This window comes from Polypterus senegalus, chromosome 7, assembly GCF_016835505.1.
Source record: "Polypterus senegalus isolate Bchr_013 chromosome 7, ASM1683550v1, whole genome shotgun sequence".
Classification (NCBI taxonomy): Eukaryota; Metazoa; Chordata; class Cladistia; order Polypteriformes; family Polypteridae; genus Polypterus; species Polypterus senegalus.
The window spans coordinates 181,799,657-181,816,051 of NC_053160.1; the positions used below are offsets into that span (position 1 = coordinate 181,799,657).

At 42.7% G+C, this 16,395-nt stretch overlaps 1 protein-coding gene across 4 annotated transcripts in view; it reads right to left on the reverse strand.

Annotated features, from left to right (window-relative positions):
• The window catches only part of dym (dymeclin), a 462,962-nt gene that overhangs the window by 422,104 nt on the left and 24,463 nt on the right, over positions 1-16,395 (reverse strand). For 3 of the 4 annotated variants that reach the window (XM_039759679.1, XM_039759677.1, XM_039759678.1), the window contains one exon: positions 15,464-15,600. The gene's annotated coding sequence lies outside the window, so the exon portion shown is untranslated. Of the gene's footprint in view, positions 1-2,638; positions 2,833-15,463; positions 15,601-16,395 lie in introns of those variants that run through there. The other variant, XM_039759676.1, reaches the window with a different exon arrangement.

Here is a 16,395-nt window from a genome sequence, read left to right on the forward strand (position 1 = left end):
GAAAAGAGGACTGGATGCCAACAAGAAAAATCCCCTGCAGGAGGTGCTCTTTTGGAACACTTTTAGCCACAGGCTCATTCCACCACAGTGTGCATCTCTGGGGCCGGAGATGTTGTGTAAATTTCAATGCAAGAACGTTCCTCAAAACGTTCAAATCAAGCAGCTTTAGTAAAAGGAAAATTCTTTATTTTTTGTCTGGGGGGTCTTCTGCCCACTTTTATCAGGCAATTCCGTGTAACCTCCAGACACACTCTTTAAGTTAATTTTGAAACTTCTGTGCAATGCACACTTATTTATTATTTACTTGTCACCGATTCTGTTCCTAACTTTTATGGACAGAATTTCTAGGTGTAGTTAGGGTGTTGAAGGGGTCCGGTTTGGTGGACTCAGGATTGGGTCACTGCTTTTTGCAGATGATGTTGTCCTGTTTGATTCAGCAGGCCGTGATCTTCAGCTCTCTCTGGATCGGTTCGCAGCCGAGTGTGAAGTGGCTGGGATGGGAATCAGCACCTCCAAATCCGAGACCATGGTCCTCAGCCGGAAAAGGGTGGAGTGCCCTCTCAGGGTTGAGAGCGAGATCCTGCCCCAAGTGGAGGAGTTCAAGTATCTCGGGGTCTTGTTCACAAGTTAGGGAAGAATGGAGCATAAGATCGACAGGCAGATCGGTGTGGCGTCCACAGTGATGCGGGCTCTGCATCGGTCTGTCGTGGTAAAAAAGGAGCTGAGCCGTAAAGCAAAGCTATCAATTTACCAGTCGATCTACGTTCCTACCCTCACCTATGGTCATGAGCTATGGGTAGTGACCGAAAGAACAAGATCTCAAATACAAGCGGCCGAAATGAGTTTCCTCCGCAGGGTGTCTAGTGCCTTAAAGATAGGGTGAGAAGCTCAGTCATCCAGGAGGGTCTCAGAGTAGAGCCGCTGCTCCTCCACATCGAGAGGAGTCAGATGAGGTGGCTCGGGCATCTGATCAGGATGCCTCCTGGACGCCTCCCTGGTGTGGTGTTTCAGGCACGTCTAACCGGGAGGAGGCCCCGGGGAAGACCCAGGACACGCTGGAGGGACTATGTCTCCCGGCTGGCCTCGGGATTATCCCGGAAGAGCTAGAAGAAGTGGTCGGGGAGAGGGAAGTCTGGGCATCTCTGCTCAAGCTGCTGCCCCCGCGACCGGATCTCGGATAAGCGGAAGAGGATGGATGGATGGATGGACTTATTGATAACCTATCTGTGAGAATGTATCCTTGTTTTTTTCTGCTGATGTATGCATCTGAATTTCTCCTTGGGATTAATAGTTTGTCAAATCTAATTGTAGCTGCGTCTTTTCCAGGTTTCCCAAAATCGAGTAGCAACTGAGTTAGCAAGGTAGGATCCGGCATGAAGTCAAACAAACAAAGAAATCTCTCCATTCAAAAAGTTTGTTTTAAAAGGTTTAGTAAAAATTTAAAAAGGAACGAAACACAAACATTCAGAAGAAAGTTATTATTACACACGCAAAAAAGACTTCTTCTCTGCTTCATCACAATCTTAACTTCATTTACTTCCTACACTTAAACGTTGTGTTATATCTCTATGGCTTCACTTTAGTACATTCTGTACATACGGTTTGAAACGGTTTTCCCTGCATGTCTTACTAACATCAAGGCAGATCATAAACTGGGTCTGCTGTCTGTGAGACAAGAAATAATTATTATATTCCATTTATAATTTAGCCTGTGAGGGTTAAAACAGAACCTCTGATTGACTAATATACAGGCATGCATGTTTAACATAACTAAGAAAATACTTCTATCAATATTACATAACCTAACAAATGGCTCTTACACTAATGCCACCTTAATGTGTTTATGAAGTGCAGTACACAGCATCAGATGCAAACAGGAACGAGTTAAAAGGAAAGTTTACCACTCCATCACAAGACCTAATCATGCATGTACACATCCACATTGGGCTTCACTTACACTCTCTAAGTAACTTAAACTGTATCTGGCTGTCTATGTTTGGCAAAGAGTTGATTCCGTAGATTACGCTGATGCAGACATGACAAGCATACCAGCTCCACAGAGATACTACCTGGACCATTAACATCCAGTCATTTAGGGATCGATGAGACATGACACTAAAGGTTAACCCCACGACAGGCGCTCCTCTTTTCCAAGTTCATCAGTTCGTGCAGAAATTGACCCCCGACCGTTTCCTCTGTAATGGGCAGTTAATGCAAGTCGTGTGCCCCAAAACTATCAGTTCTTGCACCAGTTTCCACCGAAATTACAACAGAACATGCGGAATGGATACACGGATTAATAAAGCCATACCTTCCAAATTTGCCCCACTACACTGTCCGACAGAATGCTACTCGTTTGCACTTCAAAGTGAACTTGCATCCGCATAGGCAGGATACAAATGAGCGCGGCAACCACAAACCTTACATCTTTGTTTTTAATTTTTTTTTATGCTGTGATTCTTCTTCTTCTTAACACTTTACACAAACTGGAATTTATTGAGGGTGTCCATGACAGTACAGTGCAGGTTTCATCAATGCAGTGACCACTGAAGATACTGATCAGATAAGCTAAAATCAGTTAACACACAGCAAACACACACCTCTCAGTACCTTTTTTCCTCAATTTCAATGCACTTACCTTTCCTTGCGTCTCTTTATTGTAACTGATTCTTCCGAGGTAAGAGTCCTGAACTCGCCGTTAATCCTATAAAATGCAATGTTCTTTTGTTGACGTTTAAACGACTGACATTATTATTCTAATTTAATACATACTAGCTTTCACGCCTCCATGTTTCCACGTCGCCAACCAGCTTTCCGCCTGCAGTGGGTCAACGGGAGTCAATGGGAAGCGGAAAAGAAGTAGAGGCTGCCGGGAGTTGTAGTTTATATTTCGATACATAGGCGGGTACTTGGAGGCTTCCATTCCTTCTGGTGCGTGCCAGTAAAAGGTTAGAATAAAACAACTTTAGTAATAGGAACATTCTTTATTTTCTGTCTTCTTTTTAAACATCAGCTTAAGATTTGCATAACAACTGTGGTCTAATGGAAGTGAAACTAAATAAAGAATGAAAATATTCTTAGATTGGCCTGCTTTGTTGCCTCAAATCCAGTATATTGTAGTTTATTGTCATTTATACTCAGTATAATTAAACTGTTACTTATATGTATCATCAGAACAGTTGACAAAACTACCATACAATAAATAAATCATATACATGATATTGGGCAGCTTGGTGGCACAGTGGTAGCGCTGCTGCCTTGCATTAAGGAGACCTGGGTTCGCTTCCCTGGTCCCCCTGCGTGGAGTTGCATGGTCTGCATGGGGTCCCTCCAGGTGTTCTGGTTTCCTCCCACAGTCCAAAGACAATGCAGGTTAGGTGCTTTGGTGATCCTAAATTGTCCCGTGAGTGTGTGCGATGGGCTGGTGCCCTGCCTGGGGTTTGTTTCCTGGGATTGGCTCCAGCAGACCCCCCATGACCCTATAGTTAGGATACAGAGGGTTGGATAATGGATGGATATACTGTACATAATATCTATCATATGTATGCTCACTGGATTCAGAAAGTATTCAGACCGCTTCACTTTATGCACTCTTTATATGATTGTAGATTTCAATTGAAATGGAAACATTTGCCATTTTAGCCCATCATCTACACTTGATAACCCATGATGACAAAGTTAAAACATGTTTTCAGAAAGGTTTGCAAATGTATTCCAAATCAAAAACTGACCTTTAATTTAGTACTTTGTAGAAGTTCATTTGGCAGCAATTCCAGCCTTAAGTCTTCTTGGTGAGTCTCTACAATCTTTGCCCTCCTGGATTTAGGCACTTCACCCATTCTTCTTGGCTGATCCTCTCATGCCCAGTTAAACTGGATCAGAAGTGTCTGTAAAAGTCCACATTCAAGTCTCTCCACCTAATGTACAATATGTTCTAAGTCTGGGCTTTGACTGGGCCACTCAAGGGCCATCGGAGATTTTTTTTTTTCCTGATGCCACTCCAGCATAGTCTCGGCTGTATGCTTCAGGTCATTGTTGTACTGAAAGGTGAACCGTTGCCTTATTCTGAGGTGGGTGCACCGTGGGGCAGGTTTTCATCTTGGACCGCTCTGTATTTGGCTGCTGTGGACCACCAGGGGACTTAGCACTTCCCAAACCCCGACAAAGTCAGGCTGAGACACAAGTTCAATATGGCACATGTTTTATTCTTCAGTGGGGAAGCGTTTCTGTTGCTCCCCATTTCACAACACAGTACAAAAACACCAAATAATATGACGCAAAGTCATTTCTTCTTTCTTTCTTTCCTTCCTCCTCCTCCTCGCAAGCTTTGTCCTCCACCTCGTCGCTGTGAGACTGGCAAGTCCTTTTATAGTGTCCAACCTGGAAGTGCTTCTGTTCTTCCGCCCACGTGATCTGTAAGCACTTCTGAGTTAGGTGGAGCATAGACATCGCCGCATTCACTGTGTTTCCCAGTCGACACGATGTTGCAAACATTTCGTCAAACAGCATTTTCTCTACATTGTCCCCCTTCATTTCAGGGCACACAGCAATTTGTCGCATATTCCTCATATGCTATGACTGCTTGAAGTCTGCGATTCACAGACATCACCAGGTGCCGAGGGTCTTCTCTAGGGATGCTCTGCCAAGCCTCTAATGCAGGCCTCTAATTTATTTACTTGATTGATTTATTTTCAATACACATAATATTGGTTAGGTTTCTGCTTACTCTATCTTTGTGGTATTACTCCTAGTAAGCAGATTAGTGTAACTACTTTACGTTTTTTATGGTACTTAAGCCTCTCATGCCACCATCTTAAGCTCCTGCTTGTTTTAGGGGGCTTGTCCCATTAATTTTTCTCTCCAGCAAATAGAAGGCCTGCTCAGTTGGATTGAAATCTGGCGACTGGCTTGGCCATTCAAGAATGTTTCCGTTTTTCAATTTTGTCAAACTCCTGTGTTACCTCAGCAGTATGTTTATCATTATCTTGTTGTAGGATGAAGTGCTGCCCACTGTATTTGGAGGCACTGACTGCACCCATAGCAGTTCGGATGTTCGGATGTTTCTCTACACTGCTCAGAATTCATTGTGCCGCTGGCATCAGCAGTTCCCTCATCAATGAAGGGAACTGTGCCAGGACCTGTGGCAGCCATACATGCCCAAGCCATAACACCCTCCCAACCCGCCCATGTTTAACAGATGAGGTGTTTAAATCTTTAAATCTTGGGCAGTTCCTTCTCATCTCCACACTTTGCTCTCGCCATCACTCTGATGAGGTTCATCTTTGTCTCGTCTGTCCACAAGACCTTTTTCAAAAACTGTAATCTGGCCGTCCTGTTTTTGTGGCTCACTAGTGGTCTGCATTTTGTAGTGTGGTCTCTGTATTTCTGTTCATGAAGTCTTCTGCTGATAATCGTTTCTGACACACACACCTCAGCCTCCTGAAGGCTGTTTCTGATCTGTCAGACAGGCGTTTGGGACTTTTTCTATACCAGAGTGAGGATTCTTCTGTCCTCAGCAGTAGAGGTCTTCCTTGGCCTAGCAGTCCCTTTGTGATTGCTGAGCTCACCAGTGTGTTGTTTCTTCTTCATGATATTCCAGACAGTTGGTGGGAGTGAGTTCAAGAGGCTCCCAGGAAGCAACCGGTAGCGTAAGGCCGACCTGCACTGTCACTCTCGCTTAGTCCAGAACAGGTCGGCAAGGTTGGTTGCTGGAGACTATCCCAGCTTGCACTGGGTGCAAGGCAAGAACAAACCCTGGACAGGGCGCCATTCCATCACAGGGTAAACACACAAATAACAACCACAAACTACAGCCAATTCAGGATCGTCAATTTACCCAACCTCTAGGTCTGAAAACAAAATTAGTTATCTTAGACCAGGGGTCTCCAACACGTCGATCATGAGCTACCAGTAGCTCACAACCCCTTTCCAAGTAGCTCGCCAAAGGGTTAATGAATCCTACATAAATTTGAAAACTTGATTAGTCAAATTAGGGGTGGGCGATCTTTCCAAAAAATCATATCACGATCCACAATCTGTCTTTTCAATGTGGTATACACTCGAACTAATGCAGGCCTAAGTAACGCTTTATTTTAAATATCAAACAAAGTTGAATTCAATTGTTCTCTCATTCACTAGCTAAGCGGAGTTAAGGAACACGTGCCGAAGCTGACGAGTGAGTGAAGAAGGCCCCCTCCCCTCAGCCCTTGGATTCGCACAATTAAATCGGTACCGCAAGCGAACGATGGTACATAGCGAACGAGAGAAGTCGTAAAATCAACCGGAATGTTCAAGTAAATTATAGAAAAAAAACCCGATCTAAATCTGTTAAGCAGTTCTCTCGTGAAAAGCGGACAGACATACAGAGAGACATTGGACTCCCTGTGAGACCCTGCATGTGCTACTTTGGAGGATTTTATTTATTATATATAAGTAAACCTTCAAAATAATGTGCAGTTAAAGTCTCAGCAGCATTGTCAGCATTTCTGAAGCTTAGCAGAGCCCGATAACTATAAGAATCTTCACCAAGCAGCTCTGAAAATGTCTGCTTTGTTTGGGTCGCCATACCTCTGTGCGTCTGACATGAATGTCATAAAATCAAAGTTCAGAACACGACTGACAGACGAACATTAAAACGACTCCATAAGAGTGAACTGAAGTGGCTCCACTCCACCATATATCTCAGTGCCAGTCATCTGACTAACTGAATAACACATCAAGAAATAAATCCTTTCCAAGCAAGATAGTGTAGGAGGTCTAAGTGCTGAATACGGTACGGCTAAATCAACGATCAGTACAATTTTAAAAAACAAGAAAAGTAAAAAGTGCACAGGTCATGAAAGAAAAAGTGCCCAAGTGTGTAAGACTTTTTTAATGCTTTTTCATTAAGGTCGGGGATTGCAAATATGTAATTTTTGTCTTTAGTGGCGATGCGTCTGACGTCCTGGTTTTTAACTCTTTTTCGCATTTGACTTTGTCATTTCACCCAGTTAGCTAGCAGAACAGACGATTTCACTGCCATCACCGACTCCCTGTGAGACCCTGCATGTGCTACTTTGGAGGATTTTATTTATTATATATAAGTAAACCTTCAAAATAATGTGCAGTTAAAGTCTCAGCAGCATTGTCAGCATTTCTGAAGCTTAGCAGAGCCCGATAACTATAAGAATCTTCACCAAGCAGCTCTGAAAATGTCTGCTTTGTTTGGGTCGCCATACCTCTGTGCGTCTGACGTGAATGTCATGAAATCAAAGTTCAGAACACGACTGACAGACGAACATTGAAACGACTCCATAAGAGTGAGCTGAAGTGGCTCCACTCCACCATATACCTCAGTGCCAGTCATCTGACTAACTGAATAACACATCACAAATGCGACTGGACCTGTGAAAAAAGTGACACAGTGACATGTGACAAAATGACAAATGAAGACGTCATATCTGTGGATTTGGAATTGCATTGTTTTGTTTTGACAGCATTCATGTTTTAATGCAATAGCGTGAGTTACACTATAAAATACATACAGACGTATAAAATGCACTTGCAGGTGAACTAAATGCTTTTTTGTGCGTTTTAATGTTTTAATGCAAAATGTGAGTTGTGGATGCCAACATTTTGTAAATGTTCAGGCAAAACAAGCTTATTCCATTTGTTTGGGTTGAAGTTAGCTAGGAGAATAAACATTAGAAAACATGAGGAGCTCTCGGCCATTTTCATTTTGTAAAATTAGCTCTCAGGGAACAAAAAGGTTGGAGACCCCTGTGTTAGACCACAGGTGTTGAACTCCAGGCCTGGAGGGCCACAGTGGCTGCAGGGTTTCATCCTAATCCTTTTCCTAATCAGTAACCAGTTTTCACTGCTAATTAAATTCTTTTTCCCTTTATTTTAATATCCCTGTTTTTAAGGATTCAGTGCTCTGAATTGATTCTTTTCTTAATTAAATGGCAGCCAAACAGAAATGAGACATGAAACGAGCCGACAAATGACCAGCTAAATTGGGGCTTCAGACTCCAACCAATTTCACTCCAACCAGTTTCTTAATGAGAAGCCGATTCCTGCTGTTAATTAAGCCCATTATTTAATTCCACAGCTTGTTGCTGCTCTCATTTTGCCACAGGAGACATTTCCAAAACTGTTGATTTTCAGTTTTTTCTAAGAACAACGTCAAAGTGTTATGGTGAGCTGAGAGATCAACCTTACTGAGACCTCCACCTTTCTTTATTTTCAGATATTGTGCGAGATGGGCAGAGGTGAGCTGGTCATGTGGCGGCTTGTTTTGTTTCTGACTATTATAACTAAAAGGCCTGAGTCAAGTTAATTAAAATTAAGGCAAAAGAAGTTAATTAGCAGTAAAACTGGCCACTACTGAAGAAGACGGTTAGAATAAAAACCTGTAGCCTCTGCGGCCCTCCAGGACCCGAGTTCGACACTCCAGTCTTAGACATTAAGAAATAAATCCTTTCCAAGCAAGATAGTGTAGGAGGTCTAAGTGCTGAATACGGTACGGCTAAATCAACGATCAGTACAATTTTAAAAAACAAGAAAGAAGTAAAAAGTGCACAGGTCATGAAAGAAAAAGTGCCCAAGTGTGTAAGACTTTTTTAATGCTTTTTCATTAAGGTCGGGGATTGCAAATATGTAATTTTTGTCTTTAGTGGCGATGCGTCTGACGTCCTGGTTTTTAACTCTTTTTCGCATTTGACTTTGTCGTTTCACCCAGTTAGCTAGCAGAACAGACGATTTCACTGCCATCACCGACTCCCTGTGAGACCCTGCATGTGCTACTTTGCTTGCTAGCTGCTGCAGTTATAAATAAAAGTCGATTTCCCTTGGCCTCTCTAAGCCCCTTAGGACGGCAGCCTGTGTGAGGGTTTTATATTAAGCTTATGCACTGTGACCAAGTCCCTAAGGCATCTGAATTTAAATCACACAATGTCCTGCTCCAGTCTCCATCTCCTAAATTACAAGGGCTACATCTCAATCATCACTGCAGACTCATTGTGAAGCCCCCAATGAAGTCACTTAGCATTCTAGGACTACAACTATAAAACTGAGACAATAATCTGTGGCTTTAAAGCCCCTTAGGACTGCACTCACTATGTAAAGCTCAATATTAAGTGTATGCCCTGTGGTTCCTCCCAAAGGCACCACAAGATCTTCAGTCCAATTTGCAGCTTTGTTTCAGTTTGAATCTGAACAATTCCCTTAAGATGCCTGTACTCCAATTATACAAAGAAGACAATACTAGTAATGCACCCGAAAAGCACCTTGGGATAGAATTCACAATCGAAAGGTATAATCAGGTTCTCTTTGCTGAGGAGAAACAGCTGAAGGTGGTATGAGTGTGTGGCGGTGGAACAATTAAAGCTTAGAGGTCAGTCGAAGAAGACTTATAGGCAAGTAACTTCTGGGATTCTAGGCATCTGTTTTGAGAGAGGCCTGCAAGACCCTCCTGTCCCTGGCTTTCTGAAGCACTCAACAATCAACATACTGAGCTCCAGACAGCCGAAAGTAAATAGAATAAATCAAAAGCTGAAGCAGACCTGGCGAAATACCATTCCCTCCTTGCATCCTTTTCTTCTGCCACCATCAACGCTAAGAATGGATTGCTTGATACCAACCACTCCAGCTTCAAGAGGAACCACTCGTCTGAGACAGTTCTACTGATGGGAGTCGACCAGCTACAATTTGCTACAGCTACCAACATTTCGTTGGTCCCGATTCTTCTAGACCGCTCCTCTACCTTCAATACAGTCAACCACGACATCCTTCTTGCCACCCACTGACATTGGCAACAATGGGACTCCTCTCAGATGGTTTGAGTTCTACATCTCGGGAAGATCCTAGAGCACATCAGTCAGGCGCAGGTGAACCCCAAGGATTAGTGTTGGGTCCTCTATTTTTCTTTCTGTACACCACCTCACTGGCCTGCATCATCCAGTTCAATGGGCTCTCTTATTAGTGCTATGCTGCTGTTACACAGCTGTACCTGTCATTCCCACCTGAGGACAACATGATATCAGCTAGTCTCTGCACATCTTACTGATATCTCAACCTGGATTAAGGACCACCATCTGCAGCTCAACCTGGTAAAAATCGAGCTTCTTGTGATCCCAGCCAGCCAGTCTCTTCAACTGCCCATCTCTGTACAGCTTGGCTCAACTGTCGCTAACAACTGCCCGGTGAGTACACAACCTTGAGGTGGTGACTGATGAGCAGCTCTCTCTTTTCCTGACTACATTTCTACTGTTTTTCGTCCATGCAGGTCCACGCTGTACAACATCCACAAGATCAGACCTTATCTGGCAGAGTATGCAGCAAAACGTCTAGTCCAGGCTTTGGTCTTGTCACGTCTGGACTATTGCAACTCACTTCTGGCAGGAGGACCCAGATGTGTTGTCAAGCTGCTGCAGATGGTCCAGAATGCAGTGTCCCGTCCTGTATTTAACCAGCCAAGACGGGCACATGTCACTCCACTCTTCATTTCACTAACTGGCTCTCTGTAGCAGTAGACAATGAGTTAAAATCCCTGATGCTGGCCTACAAAGTAATCAATGGGCCAGCACCTGCATATATGAAGACATTGATGAGGTGCTCTGCTCCTTCTCGCCCACTCAGGTCTCACAGGGGACAGCATCTGCCGATGCCACCTCTGTGTGGTATCAAGTCTCAATCCCAGCTCTTTTCATGTGTAGCTCCTAGTTGGTGTAACGGAGTGCCCACCTCCATCCGAACTTCTGACTCCCTCATTGTACTTAAAAAGCAACTGAAGAACCATCTCTTCTGTGAATATCTGTCAAATTGATTGAAGAAAAAAAAATTACTCTGTGATCTTTAATATTCAGAATCAGGATCACTTTATTGCTAGCATGTCTGCAGTAGTAGGATGTTGTACCATGTTAGCCATTATGGGTGCAGTGAGGTCAAGCAAATTGACACCTTTTATGAAGAAGGGGCCTCAGTTGCCTCGAAAGCTTGCATATTGCAGTCGGTTCAGTTAGCCAATAAAAGGTGTCATTTTGCTTGACATCTCATTGGTAGCATGTGAAACATACCAGAATCGACTTTGGTTAGGCGAAAACATGAAATACAATACATTATCAACACAAAACAGCACAATTACAACACATAACCTAACTCTGTGCAAACCACTACACAAATACAATTTCTTGAACAAAACATGTGCAAACTTTAATAAGTTAAATCAATAATGAGAAAAACTATACAAAATAATACATAAAAATACTACAATTTGAACAAATACGAAGTATTTATGAATACACAAATAGCACAGTTACCACTTATATACTGCAAAAACAGTTAGGAGTAAACCTCTGTAAATTTGTTTAGGATCTGAATACTTCGAGGAACGAAGCTGCAGAGATGGAGTGTAGTAGAGGTCACGATAGACTTCCACCTCCTCTGTGTTGGCAATTTTCTTTTAGGGCTGATGTCGACTTTTGTCGACACAAGAAGTTGAGGGCTGATGTCTACTAAAGTCGACATTCAGGGGCAGAGGGCAAGAAGAAAGCTGCAAACATCAATGAAACTCACCATTAGGTTATAGGTTGGCCCACTTTGTTAGGAGGACTGTTAGACACGTTGACTTGACGTCATAAACCCTGCATGTGCATGAGCAGCATAGAGTAAACAACATCTAGAATGGCATCGACATTGGGTGAGAGAGCAAAGCGAATGCATAAAGCTAAATACAGTGGTACCTCGGTATACGTCTGCTTTGGAATAAGTCCAACTTGGTATACGTCCTGTTTAGAGGCGAAATATTTTGCTTGGTATATGACCTTTGTTTGGAATACGACTCGTGTGCTAGAATAACACGTGTGGTATACCGTAGCCTTCAAAAAAAAGTTTTAACCTGTACAGTAATCCCTCACTATATCGCGCTTCAACTTTCGCAGCTTCACTCTAGCGTGGATTTTATATGAAAGCATAACTAAATATATAACGCGGATTTTTCGCTGCTTTGCGGGTTCTGTGGACAATGTGTCTTTTTACTTCCTGTACATGCTTCCTCAGTTGGTTTGCCCAGTTGATTTCATACAAGGGACGCTATTGGCGGATGACTGAGAAGCTAACCAATCAGAGCACGCAGTTAAGTTCTCCTGACTGAGAAGCTAACCAATCAGAGCACGCAGTTAAGTTCCTGCTTGCTGAATGCAGTGTTAACCAGGAAGTCTCGTCTCGCTCATTCAGCATCAACGTGTTTCGCTGTGTAAAGAGTTAACTTTTGTGCTCTTTTGTGTTTATCTTTGTGCCTAGTCAAGCCCTTCATTATGGCTCCAAAACGATCTGCTACTGCTTCAGGGGCCGTGCCCAAGTGCAAACGGAAGATATTAATGACTGTCGAAAAGGTAAACGTTTTGGATTTGTTGAAGGCTACGATTCTTTTATTTAAAAAGTAGGAAAGGAATATAAGATCTACGGCCGCAGTGTCCTTTTAACCAGGGTGCAAAACGAGTTGTAAGTGGATGTAATAAGGCAGTAGTCTGGATGGAATTAGGGATTTGGATTGAAGACTGCCAGAAGAAGAACGGCAGTGCTTCACATTTGCCTGAAGAGGCTCCTCTGGAAGAGCTGTAACGCTCTCCTTTGTTGTGCAGTAAAATTAAACTCATTGTTATCGGACAAGTCATTTTCATTTATTTCATCTAATTGCTTTTGTATTTATGTATTTTAGTATTAAGCAGTGTGTAAATTATTTTATACAACCCCATCAATGTATAATATGCCAATAACAAAAGGATTTTTTTTTCATGGGAACGAATTAATCATTTTCCCATTATTTCTTATGGGAAAAATTTGTTTGGTATAAGTCCAAGGATCTGGAACGGATTAAGGACGTATACCAAGGTACCACTGTAATTTTTTGTGTGTGTTATTTATTTTTTGCATATTATTGCTGAATCGGACTCTGACTTATTGAACTCCGATTTTGATGCAAGGGATCTGGAAATCAAAAACGAAAGTCAGGTATCTGAATCAGTTAATTGGTCCCCAAATGGTCATGCAGCTGACGCGCCTACAGCAACCCTTGCCTGGGAGGACTACAAAGACACTTATCGAAATTCTGTTTTGATGCAAACAATCTGGAGGTCAAAAAACGAAAGACGAGTACCTGCATGAGCTAATCGGTCCCCAGCTGATCTTAGTGCTGCATACGTTCGTTTAGCTGATGCACCTACTACACAGACATAGACACTACGCATTACCAGCCATTTGACTTCTTCAAGCTGTTTTTTTTATTCCAGAAAGTGCCTATCAGCTTATGAGTGCTGACACAAACAGGTATGTAATGAGTATAATAAGTATGTGAATTTACTGTACATACTGTGGAGGATCATGGAGAATAAAACAGTGACGTTTGTCATAAATAAATCTTTTATGTTGATTTATGTGTGAAATCATTGCTTTTTGTGCTTTTACAAAACTGAATTTCTTTCAAAAATATTCAGTCCTGGAACAAAATTGGGGGAAAAAATATTTAGCCCTAAAAGAGTTATTAAACAAATGGCTACTGGAACGGTTGGTGTCAGCTGCAATCTTTTCTGCACTTTTTTTCACTCTGGTGATGAACAGATCTTTTAATGTTGGGAGATAACAGCCAATGATTTCATTAGCAGAACAAATTGCCCTCTGCAAATGAGTCTTAAAAAGAGAGGAGGCAGAAGGAAACCAAACAGTGACAGAGGAGGTTACAATACTCTCAATGTAACCATATCTGCCTTGATATGCTAAGCTTCTTAAACTGGCAAAGGAAGAACAACCTCTGCCTGGCTTTAATTTGTTGTGTAAGTTTAATTGCTTTATTGATTGTTAATCTGTGATTGCAAATTACTACTTATTACGTCTTTTCACTTTTTACTTGTCCTATTACACTTGCTGAACAAACAGGTTCTAGCACAGCGGTAGGCAATGTCGGTCCTGAAGGGCCACAGTGGGTGCAGGTTTTTGTTCCAACCCAGTTTCTTAATGAGAACTCAATTATTGCTGAAGAAGCTCTTATTGCTCAAGTGACATTTTGATGCTTCATTTTATTGGTCTTGCTTGTTAAGGTTCCCCACCTTTAACTGTATATTTCAGTCTTAAACAGCTGCATTCACCATTTTTAATGGCCCCTTATTAGCAAAAAAATGTAAATGACAAAGGAGCCAGCAGTTCTCCATCTAACTTGTTTCCATTTACACCTGTGTGGATTTCTCCTGGTTCATCAGAGGTGTGTTCTGCCATTACTCTGTTCAGGCCTTGTTGCAGCCTTGCATAGACCGAGTGTTGGGCAGAGTCGTGGGGTCTAGCGGCTTTGGGGCATATGTTAGTGAAGAAAGATTCACTGATCTTGACTTTGCTGATGATGCTGTGATCTTCGCAGAGTCAATGGAGGCTCTGATTGGGGTGCTTGAGAGACTGAGTGAGGAGTCTGAGTGTCTAGGCTTGCGAGTGTCCAGATAAAAACCAAGAGCCAGGCCTTTAATGACCTTTTGGGCACGGCCATTAGCAGTGTGTCTGTCTGCAGAGAGTGTCAACTTGAGAGGTTTACTTACTTGAAGTCAGTAGACAGATTGACAGAGCATGGCGGGTCATGAGGTCACTGGAAAGGGGTGTGTGGCGCTCCTGATATCTCTGCAAAAGGACGAAGGTCCAAGTCTTTGAAGTCCCGGTGCTTCCTGTCCTGCTATATGGTTGTGGAACATGGACACTATCCAGTAGCCTGAGAAAAAGACGAGTCCTTCAGTGCTGTGTCTGTTCAGAGAGTCCTTGGGTACTGGTTTGACTTTGTGTTGCACATGGAGTCCTGAATGAGGCACATTACCTGTATTGTGATGGAGCGTCAGTTACGGTTGCCATGTTGCGCAATTACCTGAGGGTGATATGGCTCACAGGATCCTCTTTGATGAGGACCCAAGCGGCTGGACCAGACCAAGGGGACACCCACATAACATCCAGCTGCAGCAGACAGAGGGACATTTCCAGAGGGTGGGACCAGACTGTGACAGACTGAAAATGATCAGTTTTAGGCTTCAGATCATTTGGATGATATCCTTGGAAAGGAAAAAAATCTAAGCTATAAGAACGTAACATTGCAGACTAACAAGCCATAAAATTAAATTTGGTCTGAGACTGGCATGGATTGGTTTCTAATTAAGCAGTTGGGTTGGAACAAAAACCTGCAGCTAATGTGGCCCTCCAGGACTGACATTTCCCACCCCTGCCTTAGCCTAATGTTACTCAATTTTTACTGCTTTGTAAGTTGCTTTGGATAAAATCATTTGCAAATAAACAATAAATAAATCTAAATGTAAATATATAGGTCTCACCCTAAAGGAATAATGTGTAAAACTGGAAAATGGACAATCAACCAATGGTGATGATCTTTGTGTGGGTGGTGCTCCCATTGTGAGGCGTTCCTAATGGACTCCTAAAACCTCAAACAAACTCAGGTCCTTACCTCGCATGGGGTGCTGATGGCAGCCCGGATCAGCCTGTGTAGCCATAGGAGAACTCCGACGTCTCAAGTGAGCGATCGACCTTTACGACTGACTTCCCAGGAGGCTTGTTCCACTTGAGCTCCACTACAAAGGTACCCTACAAAAAAATATATTGGACACCATTGAGCCCGAATGAGTGTGTTAAATGCAAAGCGTCACTGTGGCAGTGCACACTGTGTAAAGGTTCTGTAAGAATTTTAGGCACTGGGTGCCAAGTCCTTAAGCCACCTGAATAATGAAAGAATTCAGACCCCTTCACTTTTGTCACCTTTTGTTATGTTGTAGCCTTGCGCTAAAATGATTTCATTTTTTTTGCCATCAAGAAACACTCGATACCTAAGAATGACAAAGGGAAAACAGGATTTTAGGATTTTTTGCAAATTTATTACAAGTACAAAACTGAAATATCACACTAACACAAGTATGTGGACCTTTTGCTTTGGGGTACATCTCATTTTATTGATTATCACCGAGATGTTTCTACACCTTGTCTGAAGTCTATCCTGTGTCCATTCAGTGCAAACTGAATTGATTGCATCTATAGAAGGTCCACTACATCCACCACAATTGCCTGCAGAGCTTAGGGACAGGATTGTGTGGAAGAGCAGATCTGGGGAAGGCTTCAAAAACATTCCTGTGTCATGGAAGGTTTCCAAAAGAACAGTGGTCTCCATTTTTCTTACACTGAAGAAGTCTGGAACAAACACAACTCTTCCTAGGGCTGAGTACCTGGCCAAACTGAACAATCAAGAGGAAACGGACCATAGGAAAAGAGGTGACTAGGAAGCTGATGGTCACTCTGGCAGAGCACCACAGAACCACTCTGGAGAAGGGAGAAACTTCCAAAAGGGCAACCACAACTATAATTGTGATGGTGCCGGTCCATTCCAGG